Genomic DNA, 20,331 nt, shown 5'->3' with positions numbered 1-20,331 from the left:
TGATTGAAAAAGATTTCTTACCAGAAAAATATTGCCTAAACTAAGAATTGAATAAAAATAGTGTAAAACCAGTTGGATTATGTTGCACGTAGAATAGAATGACCATTAATCATATAAATATGTAGTATTAACGTGCATTTCTATGTCATATTTATGTTGATATTTGTTCAAATAATTCTTACAAATTGAGTGGTTTGATCTAATTTTGAATATGCATGGAACACACTTTTAGAGTTATGATCTATTTCCTATTGCATAATATCATTACAAATGTTGAACATATGTTCAATGTACATGACAAATATGATGTGTATCAAGGCCTAACATATTTTGTTGCCAGGTATTTACATGAATATAAATATAATTCTCAGAATAGTGATTTTCTACATTAAAACAATCTTTTTACTTTTTTTTGACGGTAGATCAAAACAATAAAAAAAACATAAAAAAATAAAAAATAGCATGCATTTATGAGGGCCAATTTCATTGATGTCGATAAATATTACACGTCATAACAATGAACATATGTTATTTGATTCCATGGAAGCATAAAATGCATGATAACAACAACAAAAAAAAAATTGCGTACATGGATGGGGCCAATTCCGATAGTTTTATAGGTGCATGCATGGACCATTATAAATTAAATAATTGGTAAGTGGTTTTATCAATAGTTTTTTAATTATTATGGCAAACAGTAAAAAAAAAAACAAAAAAATTATTTCATTATTTTATAATTAATATTGCTTCATACCTTTAGAGATCAAAGAAATTACCATTTTTCGTTCCAGTGATCGAGAAACTACTGGAGGATATTAACAAAATTTTAGAAAATATAAAAAATCCAAAAAAAAAATCTATTATGTTTTCTATCATTTTGATAAAGATTGAAATATATTTTGGCCCAACTTGGGAATATTTAACAATATAAAAAATCCCAAAAATATAAAATATCTATTTGTAATATGGCTTTTAATTATTTTATTTTATTTTTTCATTTTGGCCTAAAATTAAAAAATATTTTAGCAATGAATACTTTTTTTTACATTTTTGTAAACAAAATTGCCACAAATGAAAAGTATAATAGAAAATCACACGATCCATACCTGAACATCCCATGCCATGAAAAGTATAATAGAAAGTCACACAAAAACTAATGAATCCTGCGTATGGAGAAGACACCAGTAACTAAATTGCTACAAATATTGATTCTAATAGAAAAGCACAGAGAAAACAATAAGAACTAAATTGTCACGCATATTGATACCAATGAAAAAACAAAAGATATGTACCTAATTGAGAGTAAGGAAGACTTATGTGGCAAAGAGAGGGAAAAACATAACAAAAAGATAGGTAGATGCTAGTATAGTTTACATGAGCAAATGGCTTGGGCGTGCCCTCCCTTTTAGGGTTTTTTAACTTTTATAACATCCAAACCCTAACTAATGAGATAGAGTATATCTTTTAGGGTTTTCTAACTTCTATAACATTAAAACCCTAACTAATGAGAGATAGTGCCCCTTTTCGGGTAACTTCTATAACATCAAAACCCTAGCTAATGTGAGAGAGGTATAGAGAGAGTGGGGCGTGCAGTGAGAGGGTTTGTAACAACATCAAAACCTTTTTGGTCATTTTATTTTATTGGAAATATTTTTTTAATATTTTTAGCTGATGTGAGTTTAATAGAGGATTGGACGTCTAAAATTTGGTGTCAAAATAATTTATAAAAAAAATTAAAAATAAAATAGTGTAGAGACGTGACATTGGGATTGAGACAATCTTAACCATCCATTCAGAATAGACGGTTGGATAAGGGGAAGTATATAAGTTTTATGCTATAAGAGAAGCATATATATATATATATAAACAAGCTCTCTGCCTAAAATCTCTTCTTTCTCTCCCTCTTCCTAAAATCTCTATTCTTCACTCAACCATCTTAGATATATATGCGTATCTTTCTCACTTAAATTTGAGTTGCGGATAAGTGAGACATATGTACCTTCAAAAAGTCTCTCTTCCTAGTACTAATTTTAGGAGAAAAGATGTTTTTCTCTCTCTTCAAAAAAAGTCAAAAGTCTGTCTCCAGATGTGGGAATGTTTCCAAAAAATTTGGGTTTTTCTTATTTTCACAGCAAGTGTTCACCTCTTAACTTTAGTCGGATTATGTGCATTGCATGTATGAATAAAACATGAAAAAACATATATAAAAAAAATGATAATTTAGAAGTCCTTAGTGAAAATATAAAAACTAATCTTGAATCTTGACAAATTTTAAACTTCACACTATGAAATATAATTTAAAAATTTCTAAGAGATGCAAAATTGATTTTCTACTTTGTGGTAAAAACAAAAAGTAATTTTTTTTTTTTTTTTATCATTCTTAAGTTTATAATAATAGTAAAAATTTGTTATGAATAATAATGGATGCATATTAATTCATAAAATTATATTTAAAATATTGAAATGATGAAATGCAAATTTTAAATTTTTTTAAAATATTTTAAATTAAAATTTATTAATTTAAATGTAAAATTTTAATAAGTACATCGAAACTCTTAAATAAAATTATGGAGCAGGTGTGTAGCATGAATTATAAAAATACATGATGCAAATCTCATAATATTATTTTGTTGGATAATACGTGTAGTCCAAAACTCAAAAAGAGAATCTCCTGATACAATATGAACACTTTAGGCATGAGGGTCCAAAACTTACAATGATTACTTTAAGCATGAGGGTCCAAAACTCAAACCAATATTAGACCAATTATGATTCTATAAACTTTACATGGGTCCCTCTTTCTCTCTCTCTCTAAAACCCAACCCTATCTATATTGGTTTTATATCATGCATATTTTTAGTGCTTTCAAGCCAATTCATCTTTTTCACTCTATATCGGTTTACATCTATGGTTCCTCTTGCAAAAGAACACATTAATGCTCTCAAGCCAACCTATCTCTCTCACTCTTTATGGGTTTACATATATGGTTCCTCTGCAAAATAACACATTAATGCTCTCAACCCAACACATATCTCTATTTTAAACCCAATCCCAATAATTTTTTTTGACAATCATTTCTTTTTTACATCACAAATACTTACACATACAAACCAGACAGATCTCTCATGGATGGAAGCTGAAAAAGTTCAAAAGATTATGAAATCATCTCTCCAACAATCAAATCTCTTTTTTCCTCTTCCTATCATAAAATCGGTAAAATAGACCTCGAGCAAGCTTGGCATTGGAAAAACGAGAAGTATGTGAACAAAATACATTGAAAAATTGCCATAAAGTCGTTACAATGCTACACAGACACATGTGAGAGAGAAGTTATGAAAAAGAAGACAATTATATTTCTATAATTAAGTAGATGTGGAAAACAATATCAAATTAATTTTGGGACGGAAGGAGATCGAGACTATTGGGAGCCAAAAAAATTGTTAATTTCGCATTGATACCTCTTCATGGATTATTCCTCTAAAATGATATAATTTGAAATTGTACTTTGTTAAGAAGCAAAAAATAATAAAGATGGTAAGAGAAATATTGTTCAAACGGTTATAAAAAATAATATAACAATGCAACCACATCTTTAGCCTCACTAATAGACAAACCAATAATTGTTTGCTTCATTGAGCATTTCGTATATTCTAAATGAGAACATAACTCTTGATATCATGCGTATCTATTTGGTTGTTAATTGTGCGTGCCAATCCTTGTACATCCTGATCAGCATACACACCATACTTTCTAAAATTTGTAGATAGTGTATCTTATATGATATTTTAAAATCTCTTTTAATATCTCTCTCATTCACTCTTTTAAAAAATTCATAAAGATAGTGTATCTTTTAATTTTAAACAATATTTATGCGTGCCAATCCTTGTAGCTCCTATGTGTAAAGAAAATATATATTCTATATCTAGTTAATATAAAAAGTATATATTGTAATTTGCTTGTATTTATGGTAAGTCTGGGTATAGAATATAAAATTGTGATTTATTTCTATATTTTTTCATCTAAAAGATAAATTTGTACATTCATATGATTAATGGACATTGAGTCTCTTCAGAGAAACCTGATACTCTTCAGGTGGTATCAGAGGCAGATTCATCTTAATTGTGTCCATTCTTCGTCCTTGAAGCATTGTCGCCATGAGTCTGTTACTCACCCAATCGGTGCAATTTCTGTCCAGTTGTGTTTCGACTCTCTGCTGAGTCGTGTTTCAACTCTCAGTTTTGTCTTTTTGCCGAGTTATTTTCGACTCTCTGATATGTTTTTTCTCTTTGAAAGTTTTGTTTGATTGATCGAGCCTACTCTGATATGACCCTCAATTCTTGAGGCAATCTATTCCTGAGGTTTGTTGATCCGCCGTTGCTTTTTGTGTTTGTTGATCAAGCAATCTAAGCATGACAACCTTTGCATCTATTGGTTATGCTATACACCTGAAGATCCAACTGCTAGTATCTTGAGTTTGAGAGGGAGTGTGAAATGAAAGCTGAAGATCCAACTGCTCGTATCTTGAGTTTGAGAGCGAGTGTGAAATGAAAGTATATATTGCATACTTGTTTAATATGAAAGGTATATATCCTAATCTATATATTTAGGAAAGGTAGATACAATATCTTGTATTTATGGTAAATTTGGATATAGTATAGGAAACTGTGATTTCTTTATATATTTTCTCATTTGTACAATTCAGGTTTCTCTAAAAAGACTCAGTGTCCATTAATCATATGAGAAAATATAGAAATAAATCACAATTCTCTATGCTATAGCCAGACTTACCATAAATACAAGATATTGTATCGATCATTCCTAAATATACATATTACAATATATACCTTTCATATTAACAAGGTATACAATATATACTTTCCTTTCATGCACAAATTTTAGGAGTTGATCAGATGATTCTAGAGGGAATACACCTTCTAAAATTTGTTGGTATCTTTTTTGTTTTTTTTAACATTAACAATACATTTCTATTAAATAAAAAAAGAGATACAAGATACAGAATATACAGGAAATAAAAAAATAGACAAGCAAGAGTTTACTCCTCCGTTGGCTAAGGCATCTGCCTCCTCATTTTGTCTCATGATAGCAATGATGCCAGTTAGCGTTGAAAGAAGAAAAGATGTTCTAATCTTATGAAACAATACTCTAAGCCTACATAGAACATTAAATTCTTTACGGTTCCAAGCTATTACATTTGACGAATCCTCTTCAATAATTTTATGCCCTTCCCACCGTGAAAGAAGTTTCAAACCCTTAGGAGACCTCGAGCCTCCGCTTCATTAGCAGTAGCAATCACATACCTGAATATAGGTAGAAATCAACCCACCATAGCCTGCTCCTGGATTGCCAAAACTGCTGCCATGAAAATTCAATTTGATTGAGTATAAAAGAGGAGGGGACCAAACAACAGCTCTTTAGAAGGATACCTCGCTCTCTCTCTCGCACTCACGGACCTACACTATTAGAATTTTAAGAACTACCAATCTAACACATTGATTTCCTCAAAAAATAGAAACTATAAATTATGGGTCAATTAAAATAAGAAGAGAGGTTCGTGATTCACAAATTTTTTGAAAGTTAGATTATCTTTTCTTTCTTAAGTCAAGGGAAGCAACCCTAACATCTAAAGTTCCTAAAAAGTGTAAGGTAAACCTCTTAAAATTTGGGATTTGTCTTGGCTTTCTATAATTCATTCCCTAAGTAACGACTTCCTTACCGTATCTTCTCTCTGATCGTAGGGTTCTTTTTAATTTTTCTCTCATTGTAGGGTCCCTTTTTATTCTTTTCACATGTGTCCACCCTTTAGCTTTGACTTAATAATGTAGTATAGATAAGACTCAGTCCAATCCAACTATCAAAGCCAGACTAGGTACGAAACTAGTTAGGTCCAAGTCAAATGACGGTTCATTTAACTGGTTGGATTGGATTTAATAAAATAATAAAAAAATACAAAAGATAGTTTAAAAGTTGAAAATATTAAAAATGAAATTGTTCAACCTTTTGCTAATTTTAAAACAGGTTGGTCAGGTTGGCTAAAACTAGCTAAATATTAGTTTTAACTACATTTCAATCAAACTCAGTTATTGTTTTGAATTACTTTAGCTGTTTGCTCAACTGGAGTAGCCAACGGCCGGGCCCCCCTTTTCCGTTTTTATTGCCTTAGAAGGGGAAACAAATATATAATGATATCAAGTAATTAAATTTTTTTTTAAAAAAGAAGAAATTCAAGTTCTAGGATTTGTTTTGAAAAATAATATTCTAGGACAGATCAGAGATGGTTCAAATTTTTTTACTAGAGGATCTAAATGTTTAGGAACTCGGTGACCTTTTTAATTTTTATTTTTTTCTTTAAAGTATTTATTTTGGTATTTTCTAATGGCAAATCTAAGAACTCAGAAATCCTTGTTTTCCATTTTTTTTTCTTTTTTTTTTTTAGAAGTACTTGGTTTTGGTAATTCTAAGGTGAACCCCAAATTTCAGATAAGAAAATCGGGTTTTTAGCCCGAGGAACAATTGCACATCTTAGCTCCCATAAGAGCACCATATATAATTTGTAAAGAAAAAGAAGGAAAAAAAAACTAAGAAAAAAGTTGAAAGAGAGACTAAGGTGCCAAGGCAAGATAAAAGTATGGGATATTCTTGGAAATGTAGCCTCGCTGAGGACCAATAAAAGGATCACTAAGGATAGGGAGTCGTTTGGCAACAGTGAGTTCGGGGTTATAGCTGAGGGACCACCTAAGGAAGCATGGGATCACGACATTTCATTGAAAGGGACCAGCCAACTTTTCGCGTATGGAAAAAAGTTAGTATAAAGTAACCCTTCATCATCCAAGGCAACAAACCAAAGTAACATACATGTGCAACTTACTATTGAGACCTAGAATATATGCTACACAATTTTTAAAACCTTTATAGATTTGGGGGTGGAAACCAAAATATATGGAGAGAATATACATGCTTAAAGCTGAAAAAAAGAAAAATAAAAAAGAAAAGCTTTGGAAAGTAGGATCATTAAAGCTGAAAAAAAGAAAAATAAAAAAGGAAAGCTTTGGAAAGTAGGATCATCGAATATAGGGAAAATTATCAAAATATCACCCATGTGAGATGAACTATTTAAGATTGTATGAATATTGCTTGATTTAATTTCAAGGAAATTGTTTCATGCAGGTTGGACTGCATTTCTAGATATGGGGCTAAAAAAGTGTAAAGCATCCATTTTTAAGATGGATGCAAGTAGATGTTCCTTCTAAAAACCATGAAAACTAACAGTCCAAATGTTTTCTTTCTAGAATTATTATTTTAAGTTTTTAAAATATATTTAATTTTTTTATATTTATGATCTTCATATTAGATATTACATATCCTTAAAAATTAAGTCCTAAAATCCATTTCAAAAATAAATTTATTAAGAGATCGGCATTTCTGCATATGGGGCTCGGCCGCATAGAAATCATATCCTCAATTTCAAAATATCCATGAAAAGACCTGTGATTATGAGTTTAACAATTGTAGAAGCGTAAACTGCTAAATAACGCATTTCTTAGGGGTATTTTGATAAAATTTTTAATATAAAACCCATATTGTATTAAAGGTTAATGGTATGACTGTGTACAATCCCTTGAAAAATATAGAGACACTTCAACAGTTTATCTCACTCAAACTTAACATATGTTTTATTGATTGTCACATCACATTGGTGGGGAGAATCAAACATAAGTTTGGTTGGTTGGTTGTTTGTCACATCTAGGTGGTAGTGGTGGTATGCCTTAATGGGAAAAGTCCTAAAAGTCTTTGTATGCAACTTTTTGTGGGAAATTCACCAAAACAAATGTAATTATTAACTATTTCACTTTTCAACTATTTTAACTCACAATCATGTCTATGATGGGTCTTTTTAAAGTCAAATATTAAATAAGAGCAGGTATGCTGTGGTCCCATGGGAGCGTATTGTACACCTACTCCCTCAACTTACTTGGGAGTATTTTTAAAATCTTTAATTTTGAGAATGACCTAAGAATCACTAGATGATTATTTTCATTAAGACAAACTTTGAGCCTTTTAAATTAGACGGTCTCTATTCAATCTTGAGATATTTATTTTTTCAAATTCATAGAGTGCAATTTGACTCTTTTTTATTAAGGGTTGGTTTTAGATGGAAGAGGTTACGTCCCAAAACTTGAGATCTCAAAGTTACTCCTAAAATGAGTTTTATTATAGGGAATAAATGAACATTATACCCGACAAATCTTTTGAGTTGTATTTTGTGCATTTTGGTCAATTAATTATTATTATTAGGTTTTTATGAAAGAAAGACCTAAGTGATCTTTTGTCGGGGAAATACATTTTTTTTTTTATAATAATAATCACCTCTTATAATTTTGGCAACAAGATTACTCACAGATGGTCTTATTACAAATAATAGAAATTCAAAAAATAAATAACACATCAATAAAATAAATCTCAACTACTTGATGCAATTCATACAACCTAATACTGTGCTTGAGAATATAAAATAAAAGAACAAACAAATAAAAGAACAGATGCCAGAGATTATCTCAACCGGGCTTTTTACACCCACACCGAGTCACTACATCCAATGGGGCAGAATATGTTGCCTAGCTTCAATCTCGAACCAAGATAGCTGATTTCGGCCAAACTAGGTAACCACCCCTTAAAATCTCTACTAAACCTTAACCCCCAAAATTAATTTAGGCCCCCTCTAATTTTTTTTCCAACCCTTAAAATAAACTTAGGTCTAGAGAGGAGAGAGAGTACTGCTTAAGGTTTTGGAGAGAAAAAATTAGAGAGATAAATATGGAGGAGAGAGAGTGGGGCGTGCCCCTCTAGGAGAGAGAGAGGCTATGTGTGTGAGAGAGAGGTTGTATAGAGATTGGGGGAGAGAGAACACCCCTATTTATAATGGATATTTAGGCTTAGGGTTTCTTAGGGTTTTCCCATAGTTTGCCTCTTTCATGAGATTGAATCTAGACTGTTGATCAATGTGACTTGTGGAGTGAGAGATCTAAGCCATCCATTCCATAAATGGGCCATCAACATTATGGAAGGTGTTTGAACCATTATCCCCTTTTTCTTAAACCATTTTCCCATCAATATATTTCAATAAAATCAATATCATGCATTCCATAAAATTGCATGATCCATGTCACAAATTCCATAAGGATGTGTTAAATATTATCAAGTAAATAAATACTACCAAATATAAATAAGATAAAGTCAATATTTACTATCTATTCAAATTGACCATATCCCTTTAAAGCAAACTTGCTATAAAACAAATAAAGCCATGGTCAATATTATCCTTCCAAGATTTGACCACATGCCACAAATCAAACTTACTTTAACCTAAAGTCTGGAACACAAAGCAATTAAAGAGAATCCAAAGGGTGGGGCGTGCCACCCCTTTGTGGCACATGTGGGCCCCCACCCACATGCTACATGGGCCCATATGCACTTTGGGCTCCCATGAAATTTTATAAAAAGTTTCAAAATAAAACGAATTATTATATATTTAAATTTTTTACAACATTGTAAAATCAACAATTGTATTTTTATAAGTCTAAAAATCATAATTAAAATATTGAGAGATTCATAAAAATTCAAATAATAAAACTAAAATCATTTCAATAATAAAATGAACACAATTAAATTAATATAATAGGAAAATGATCCACATAGTTTTAGGAATTCAACTTGTAATTATGGGGTACTCTACTTTCAACTATGCACTACAGACCACACTAGCTTTATTGAAACGACCCAGTGTTTGCCATGATCCACAGTCCAAGCAGGAGCTCATTAGTGAGTTACCAAAGTCAGGTCAATGAATCAATGGGTTGTAATATCAGTCTGTGGATTACAGATCCTCCTTTAGAGGTCACCACGACCTGATGCGACCACAGTTCTATGATGCATAGGGGTATCTCTTGCACATGCATACGCTTCACCCAAAAGTGGATATCTAGCTTTCCCGAACGATCTATCAATATGCATGTCATGTGATGGAATATGGATGAGGTTTTGGCCCCCGTCTTAGTAGGCTTACCATCACACACAAGGGTCACACAGTCCCTCGGCTCTCTCATCTAGGCATAAGCTCCGACCTCATCATGGGCTAACCCAAAACCCTCCTCGGTTAATTCTTTATGCCTAGGTGCTTTGGGTTTTCAATCGACTGGGCTAGATCGATAAGCACAGTCCGGTATAAGCAAACATCATTCGCTTAGAATGGTCCTCGAGGGGGTGCGGGAGGGGGGGGGGGATTGAACAATTAATACACCCTCTGTAGAAACAAAATGCAATCCATGAAAATAAAAAAGAAGAAACAAACATAAAATAAAGAGACAACCAACCACAATGCAAAGATATACGTAGTTTGACAGCGTGCATACGTTTCGGCCCTCCAGGCTTTTAATGGCCCTCCGGAGTCGTCATTTTGACTCTAACTTAACAGATCTATTTCCTCATTATACAAGACATCAATCTTCAACGCCCTCATTGCAATTTTGGTATAATTTTTGAGGTGGAGGTTGTATCCAATGTCGTTAGTTTTGCTTCGATTAAAGAGGTCGAAGTTTCGGATTTTTGGCCTAGACCAAAGTGAAGCGAAACCTTCTTCGGCCCACTTTGTTAAGTTTCGGCCTCTTTGGCCAAAGCACAAAAATGTCTTTTTAGATGACAATTCTAATTTTGTGCTATGTCCTGCTCTGGTGTGATTCGGCCCCTACAGCCAGAGCATATAATTGTATTTTTTTATTCAATTTTTATTTTGAAATTTTTTATTATTTTAATATATATATATATGTATATATATATATATATATATATATTATTAATATTAAAAAAATTTAAAAATTCTAAAATCTTCTTCCAAATTGGCCGAAACACCGAATTGCTTCATTTTTTCAATCAAATCAAAAAAGACTCTAAAACAAATCTGACACCACTTGTTGTGGTATCCTAAGAAATTATGGTCTTAACTTGGTAGAGCTGGTTTTGGAGATCTCTCCTACTTATCATTCAAATGGATTTGCAAATGTGTCTTGGTTTTTGTATGCCTGAAAGGTTATATCGGTTGATGCATTCAGAACCGGCTTTTATAATGCCAGGAATTATTTTGATGTGGTGTGGTTAAGTTTCGTACGGTAATTAAATGCTTTTTTATATAAAATTGCTTTGTTTGTTTATGTTTCTTTAATAGATTAGATTGATATCACCGGTGTTTCTTTTCATAATTTTCCTCTAATAATAAAAAATGGGCATATTTTATAGTTCATACTTCTTGTTTGTTTTTGGATGCTCGATTGTGTGTCACAGAGAGAGAGAGAGAGAGAGAGAGAGAGAGAGAGATTAGCACATGATACATAAATGTATGTGATGTATTCTTACATGCTCTCATGCATGTCATGACAATGTGAATGATGTATGGAAGCATCATTTATTAAATTGAGTGTAGCTGGGACATGTAACGTAATTTGGTCCCTCTATAATTTATATTTCATATGCAATTTGGTGCTTCAATGCCTGTATGCAGATGACTATTATCGTATATTAGTCTTTTTTGAACATTTGTCGTATATTAATCTATGGATGGCCACAAATGGGATTTTGGGTGCCTTCTATCGAGGCATCCATATATGTGCATACGACGGGGGATGCATGTGCATGTTTACCTCAAACACCATCCTAACCATTGCTATCTAAGACTTGGACCATCAGTCCAATAGGTCAAATTGTTGATTGGTGCTTGGGTCGGTTTTGATCCAAAGCAAAAAAAGAAAAAAAAAAGAAGAAGTCATAATTAATGTTTGACTAATTTTAACCTAATTGGATTAGTTTTAATCAATTAGATCAACTAAATAAAATTGGATAGCTTTTTACATAATATATTTCATATTATTAAACTATTTGGTTCCTCTAGATAGAGGGCCGACTAATACTTTGAACTTTTTGAATCAAGGCAAAATATATGTTTTATTGAAAATTGGTGAAAACTAATGTCTCTCTAGTTTTGACCGATTAAACCAATCTGTTTGATTGACTAATCTGGCTAAAAAGATTGGATGGATTTTATCTTTAATATATGGGTGACGATAAGGTGTCGACCTTATATTGTCGAAGTAAGGTTGCACATCAAAACTATGCCAAAAATGCAGTTTCAATTCCACAAAGCCTTGTGATGATATGAAATCTATTGTTGCCGCCAATTATGAAATTTAAAGTTCCAGAAATGGTGAGGATCAAGCAGATTTATAAATACTTAAAAATATTGAAAATAGACAGTCCAGATAATGTATTAGAAGATGAACTACTTTTAGGACCATAAATCCCATTTGTTTCATGTCTATGAATCTCAAGGTCAAGATGATCGATTTGAGAATTTTTTATCGTAAGAACAATCTGCTATAGTGGGTTTTTTAGGTGCACCATACTCATACAGTATAAGGTTGACACCTGTGATATATATATATATATATATATATATATATATATATATATATATATAATTATGTAAAATATTTTTTTGATATTTTTTGAAGATTCCCCTATTTTTGATAAACACACACGTAAAATTTCAAGTGATTTGGATCTGTAGAAAAAAAATTAAAATTCAAGTACTACCAGACATCCGTGATCGTCAAATCGGCCCATATTCAATCTAAGCAGTTGGGTTCATATGTTCATATGAGCTAATGGGCTAATGGGCCAATGGGCTAATCCCATCTTTTTCCATGTATATATATGGAAAATCTTCATGTTAGCCCAAGGGCTAACTAGGTCAGATTGAATTTGGGTCGATCAGATGATCACGGATGCCTGATCGTATTTGAATTTTAATATTTTTTTCTAGAAATGCAAATCACTTGAAATTTTAGGTGTGTGCTCATAAAAAATAGATGAATCTTTAAAAAATATCAAAAAAATATTTTACATGAAAAATTGACCAAAATACCCCCATAAAGTTTCAGGGGTATTTTGGTTAATTTCATTTTTACAGATTATATTTTTTATATATTTTTATTAGGTGCTGCTTGATGAGAAGAACACATGCCTAAAATTTCAAGTGATTTAGATTTGTGAAAAAAAAAAAAAATTCAAACACGAAATGAGATCGTGACCATCAAATCGACCCAAATTCAAGAGCTAACAGCAGTATCTTCCTCTCTCTCTCTCTATATATATATATATATATATATATTGAATGGTAACTAGTATCATTTCATTGGTGCTTCCCAAAAATATAAATGTGTACTAAAACGTGATTCAAAATCTATCATTAACAAAGGAGGAGCCCAATTTGGCAAATGGGTTTGCATCCTCGTTATTCTCCGTGTGTTTTTTTTTTTTTGAGTTATTAAATAGGAAAGACAGGGCCCACCTGTTTTTAATAGAACCCTTATCTTCATTTTCTAAACCATTTTCTCATCAATAAAAATTAAATAAAATAATTTCAAATATAATATTGTGCATACCAAAATAATACACAAGCCTTCTCATGCTTTCCAAAAATCAGTTCAAAGCTTCCTCAAGTTAATACGTTTCCAAAACTCATAGCAACTAGCCTTTCAAGTCAATGTTGCTCATTACAAAAAATAGAAATTAGATAGCTTCTAAATGGGTGGGGCGTGCCACCCATGAGAGGATCTCATGGGCGCCACCATCTAGGCCATGGGAGGCCCATGTGTACAATGGGTCTCCATGTAATTTTAAATATTTTAAAACTCAATAAAAAGAATTTTAGAATTTTATTTAAATATTTAAATCAATGTAAAATCAACAACTCTATTGTTATAAATCCAAATTTGATAACTAAAATATCAAGATATATAGAAAAATTCAAATAATAATTCTAAAATAATATATACCATAAAACAAATACAATTAAATTCATTAGATGAGAAAATGATCCATATGGTCTAAGAATTAAATCAATAAATGCTGGGGCACTCCACCTTCAACTGTGGACGATATACCATACTTGCTTTATCAAACCGACTTAGTGCTTCTCATAACCTACAATCCATGCAAGGGCTAATTAGTAGGTCACCAAAGTCTGGCCGATGAGCCAGGGGGTCATAATCTCAGTTTGTGGATTTCAGGTTCTTCGTTAGACACATTCCAATGTCACCTAGACTTAATGCGACCACAACTCCTATGGTGCATAGGGGTATCTCTTGTACATCCATAAGCTTCACCCAGAAAGGTGGTTCACTTTCCCGAAACGATTATCATTATGCATGCCATGTGATGGTACATGGATGGGGCTTTGGCCCTAATCTCTGAAAGCTACCATCACACACAAGGGTCACACAGCTCTTCGGTTCACTTATCCGGGCATATTCCAACCACATCAAGGGATGACCTATTAGAACCCTTATCAGATAGTTTTCTATGCTCAGGTAACATAGGTTTTTCTCAACCAACTGTTCTAGCTCCTCAACTCAGTCCGGTATCAGCAAACCTTGTTTGCTTAATATAGTCCATGAGGGACCACACTCTCATTTAGTTCATATTCTATTATATCAAAATGTTTTATTACAAGCACTCTTAAAGCCTTTATGGCCACACTCACCCAACACATAGAATTGACCTCCATCGGAATTGTTGCTCTCCCATGTGTCATTTCCACGTAGATTTCCCAAACAATTTCTTTAAATGACTCGTGTGATCTAGCCGGAGTATATAATATTTTTTTTCTTTTTTTTTTAATTCTTTTCTTTTCTTCACGGCTTAGATCACTTACAAGTAGTCCTTTTACAATGTAATCACTTCAAATAAAATAAAATAAAAGAATACAACTAGGATCTCAAGAACTTGAAGTCACTGAAGCCTCACTTTTCATTAGCAAAGAAAAGACACAACTATGTTTTTTTTTTTTTTTTTGACAAATAAAAGACAACTATGTTAGGAAATAAAAGACACAATAAATACAGGGATTGTATACAATGAGACAATTTACCTTTGGTATAGGGAGGTCACAATTACTTACAATCATCGGATGTAAAATTTGATAGCTTGGGTGAGTCACAAAGTTCGAGAAAAATTCTTTTGAACTTTGGACTTAATCAATGAAATAAATGCAGCCACCCAATTTCACATCCAATGGTCAAGATTAATTGTGACTACCTTGTACCAAAGGTAAATGGTCTCATTATATACTTTCCCATAAATATAATATGAAAGAAACAAAAAAAGGTGCCGGAGATCTAATGGTCCACCTTCAATCTCAATTGGAAAAACAAATTTGGACAAGCTACACCAATGAAAGATGAACTCATTTGATCATAAAACTCAAACCCTAGGTGAATCCCATTAGCAGCCTAGTCTGGGAGAGATGCTTCTCTTTTCTACCACAACCTTATAATCTACACCCCAATGAGAGATTAGAGATCATTACAGATACCATGAGAGAGTTGAGAGAACCTTCATGAGATGAGAGAGAGTTGGACGTGCCCCCTTTGGGCCTTCCAAGAAAAACTTTCTTAATAGAGAGAGAGAGAGAGAGAGAGAGAGAGAGATTTTCCCTAGACTGGGGTGTGCCTTCCAAGAAAAACTTTCTTAACAGAGAGAGAGAGAGAGAGAGAGAGAGAGAGAGAGAGAGAGAGAGAGAGAGAGAGAGAGAGAGAGAGAGAGAGAGAGAGATTTTCCCTAGATTGGGGTGTGCCCCCTTAGATGGATGAGAGAGATGAAAAAGTTGTGGTAAGAAATAAGGTGTAGAGATTTGTGTAGGGTCAACCATTTTTTGTAGTGCTTGAATAAATTTAAGGTTTTTCTTAGCTTGCCTCTCAAGTGAGATTGAATATGTATCATTGACCTTGGGTGACTTGTGGGGTGAGAGATATGAGCCGTCAATGCCATAGATGAGTCATCAACAACATATGGAAGGTGTTAGAACCATTATCCCTCACTTTCTAAACTATTTTCTCATCAATAAATTTAAATAAAAAAATAATATGATAATATTATGCTTTCTTATTTTATGCTCAAGCCTTCTCACACATACTAAAAATTTGATTCAAAATTTCTACATGGCTCAAGCTTTTTAAATACTTATTTCTTATCCCACAAGACAAGTGCTTGTGCTCTTAAACAAATGGCAAGTTACTTAGGTGGGGCATGCCACACTTTGTGGCACATAATGGGCCCCACCTAATTTGCTATGGTGGGCCCAAAGGTCCTAATGGCATCCCATACAATTATAATATATTTATATTTTTTATAAAATCATAAAATCATTATTTGAATATTTAAATCAATATAAAATTAATATCTCTATTTTTATAAATTCAAATTTCATGAATAAAATATTCAGAGACATAAAAAATTGAAATAACAATTCTAAAAATTATATATTATTAAAATGAACAAAATTAAATACTTTGATGGAAAAATGATCTCTCCTAACATATTGATAAAATTTGCTTTAGCTATTCCCTAGCAAACTTTGAGGATTGATGGTTGCTCAACTGCAGTTCAGAGGATGGTAGGTTTTAGACAATTTGGTTGCTTAATGGATCCTTTGTTTTAGCAGTGGAGCAATCATGGTGAAATTTACAGCCAAATAATTTTCCTCAAAGCATGGAATTCTGATAACTCATCCATGGGAATATCCTAAATTTTTTGAAAAAAGACCAACGGGCATCCATCTAACCTAGAGGCCTTGTTCCTTGACAGGTCATAGACCGTTCTTTTTATTTTCTCTTCCTCAAACGGTTTTTCTAGCCATCTAGCCTGGTCTTCTGGTAACTTCTTGAAAGAAACTTGGGCTTGTTACATGTCAGGCTTAGGCTCTATAATGCTTGCTTTTTGAAAATGCCTAAATTGACATTTGATAACGTCTAAATTGACATTTGATAACTTTCACTGTAATTTTCTTGCTAACTATAGCCTCTGCTGCACCTTCTTGATTGTTACTAGCAATCCTTGATATGGCTCTAAATTAAGTTGGCTCTTTGTATGGAACCAGCAATAACATGAAAGAATCTCTAACCCATCCATGTTAAACAGAAGTGGATGACCAACAATTCCTAATTGGTTGCATTGGAGATATTTTAAACATAAGTCGAGGGGCTCAAGAGATGTGTTTCTCGAAAACATTCAATAAATAATGAGATATCAACTGTAGAACTAGAGATAATGATACCATCCATGATATTTCCCAAGATCATTTTCTTTTCTAAACCACATCATGACTGATCTCTAAATATTCAAGACAAGTTAACAACAAATAAATTTTAGTGGCCATGCATCATCTTGTTTCAATAAGGGCTTGTATACAATGAGACCATTTATCTTTAGTACAAGGAGGTCACAATTACTTATAACTTTCCTATATGAAATCTGATAACTTGCAAAAAGTTCGAAATTTTTTTTTTTGAACTTTGAGCTTGGGCAATGGAATAAATGCAGCTACCCAATTTCACATTCACTGGTCAAGATAAATTGTTATCACTTTGTAGTAAAAGTATGGTCTCGATATGTACTTTTTGTTTTGATAAAATAAAAATAAAAATGTAAGGCTTACTTTGCAGGTCAATTTTCATGAATAACTTAGATGGTGTTTTACAAATTTTTAGCATCAACTCCATTTTATCTTATAAAAAAGGCAAAAACCTGCATGACCAGTTTCTTTACAGAAGATGAGAAAATCATGTGCTCCAAAAAGATCACAAACATGATTTTTTTAAGGTTGAGACACGTACTACTTTCTAACCAAAGGATTACATTAGATAGGGACGTAAAGAAGGATATAGACCTTTTCCTACTCGTACTCAAAAAGATTTCATAAAGCAAAATAGGGATCCCTCGTCAAAGGCCACTGTATTTCAAAAAGCACAGAGGAAACCAAAAACGAGTCGGTAAGTATGAAAAACAGGGGTGAGGTCGTGGTGTTAAGCATCACTTGTGTCCCAACTAAAGTCTAGGTTTCATTATCACCCCACGTATTAAAATACCACTAACGATTTAAAAAAATGAATAGTAGCTCATCATCCCTTTTGAACTGCTAAAAAAAAAAAAAAAAAAAGAAGTAAGGAGACAACGACCCTCTTGTCACAGACAATTGTATAACAAAAAGCATAAAGGTTACCAAAAAGGAGTCAAGTATGGAAAGTTTCACGAAGGAAATACGCACGAAAATTCAATTCATCATTTAAATCTCTTTCCCGTTGCCCCCCCATCATTCTTAAAGAAAAATCATCTTTTCGTGAAGGCTAACATGAATGCATCTCTCTTTCTAAACTAATTTTTTTAGGGAATGTCTACGGACAGATCATTTCTCTCGGTAGACAATCCCTTATCTTTATCATAAGAAGGTTACAATTATTTTCACTCATTAGATGTAAAATTTGAAGGCTTGGGGTGAGTCACAAAAGCTTGGGCTGAATCACAAAGGCTTGCGGTGAGTCACGAAGTCCGAGAATATATTTTTTTTGAATTTTGTGTCTATTCAATGACACTCTTACAATCATCCAATTTAAAATTTAAGGGACAAAAATGATTGTCACCTTAATATACAAAAGATAAAAAAAAAAGTTTATATAAGGTTGCAACCTTAAAATATAGAATTACAAATGCAAAAACCTCTAATTAATCATTTAGATATTGAGATGTTGGAATATAAAGGAAAATAAAGATTTTGAGTCACAGAAAGAGTGCATCTTGTAATACATTATCTAGACCTTCCATTTTCAAGATCTTCATATATTTATAGATCAGCATGATTTTAACCATTTTTGGAGTTTAAAATTGTATCATTAGATATGAAAATAGATTTTGAGATAATCTTAAGAATTTTTTCACCAAAATTACCTGTTATGATAAATTTTGGAAGTACGCCTTAATTGGATTGTTTAAACCTTATAGAAACCACAGCCAAAGATAAATGATCCGACAATCCCCTTATTTAAACCATAGATTTTACTTTATAGGAAGGACCATAATTTACGTGCATCGTTGAATAGATAGTTAGACTCAAATGTGATTTGTATAAGGCTGAGGCCCTCACCAATTATAGTAAGGCATACTTTCAAATAGTACCAAAATATGTTGTTTTAGTATAAAAAATCATTGTGGTGGCTAGATATTTTATTTTCATTATCTAATTATAGAATTTAAAGAGTAAAAAATAGTGTAGACCCAACTGATCTATGAACACTTGAAAACCTTGAATACATTACGTGATGAACTATTTCCAAGACTTTGAATCTATTTTTTCTCATGTTCATATATATTGAGGACAAGATGATCGAATTGAGGGTTCTTAACATCAAAACAACCTCTTCTAATGAATATTTTTATATTAATTTTAATGTTTATATTAATTTTATTGCTTAAGGTATCCTTTGAGGTTCTACACACATGGATGTAGGAGAGTCTCATAGGATCATTACTTATATATATATATATATATATATATATATATATATATATATATATATATATATATATATATATATATATAAAAAGTATTTGATAAGTCCGCAAACTCAAGATCATCCGTGCTTTAAAGAGTTTTAGGACCCAAAACACATCCCAAATCAATATAAATTCATTTTTTTTCCTTAAAATCCAAGGGTTTGAGCTTTGAAAACAATGCAAAAATTATGATGTTTGACGCATAGAAATGAGAAGAACCATTTTTAGAGTTCAATAATCATTTCTTTTTCAAATTTATGATTAGCAATGGTCATAAAATGTAGGGTACGGATATAAAATCCATTGAAGTGGATTTGGAAGGGTCGGTTCACTAGGGTGATCCATGTCGGGGAATAATAAATAGTAGGCAAGGAAAAACATCGGTGGAAAAAATCGGATAAAAAATATGGATTTCAAAAAATATGAGATAAGTTACAAAGTCATGAATAATTCGGCTTTGTCTAAAAAAACGGATTGAAAAAATCGGATATGTAAATATGACATAATATAGGATTATGATTTGCAGATATTGTATAGATACATTATAAAGCCATTGAACAATAAACCTTACCTAGTGTCGTTAGCTATGGCGTTAGAGTGATACTTGACAAGTTATTGTTCAAAGTTTCAATAAGTCCAACATCAGTACTTACTTTGTTGTCACAACAAGAGACATATCACACATTTTTTTGGAGCATAAAATGAAATATATTAGTAAATAACAAGAACTGTAAACTAAGATATAGAATTATCGTTTGAAGAAGAAAAGAAACACAAAAAAGACCTTCGGTATAGGATTGCAATTAACTAATACAAAATACCAACCCAAATACATAAAATAGCAGTTCGTCCAAAGTGCCATGTTATATACACCAATAA

This window comes from Amborella trichopoda, chromosome 13 (assembly GCF_054954075.1).
Source record: "Amborella trichopoda isolate Santa Cruz 75 chromosome 13, AtrichopodaSantaCruz75HAP2 v2.0, whole genome shotgun sequence".
In the NCBI taxonomy this organism is placed as follows: domain Eukaryota; kingdom Viridiplantae; phylum Streptophyta; class Magnoliopsida; order Amborellales; family Amborellaceae; genus Amborella; species Amborella trichopoda.
This window is presented reverse-complemented; position numbering follows the sequence as displayed.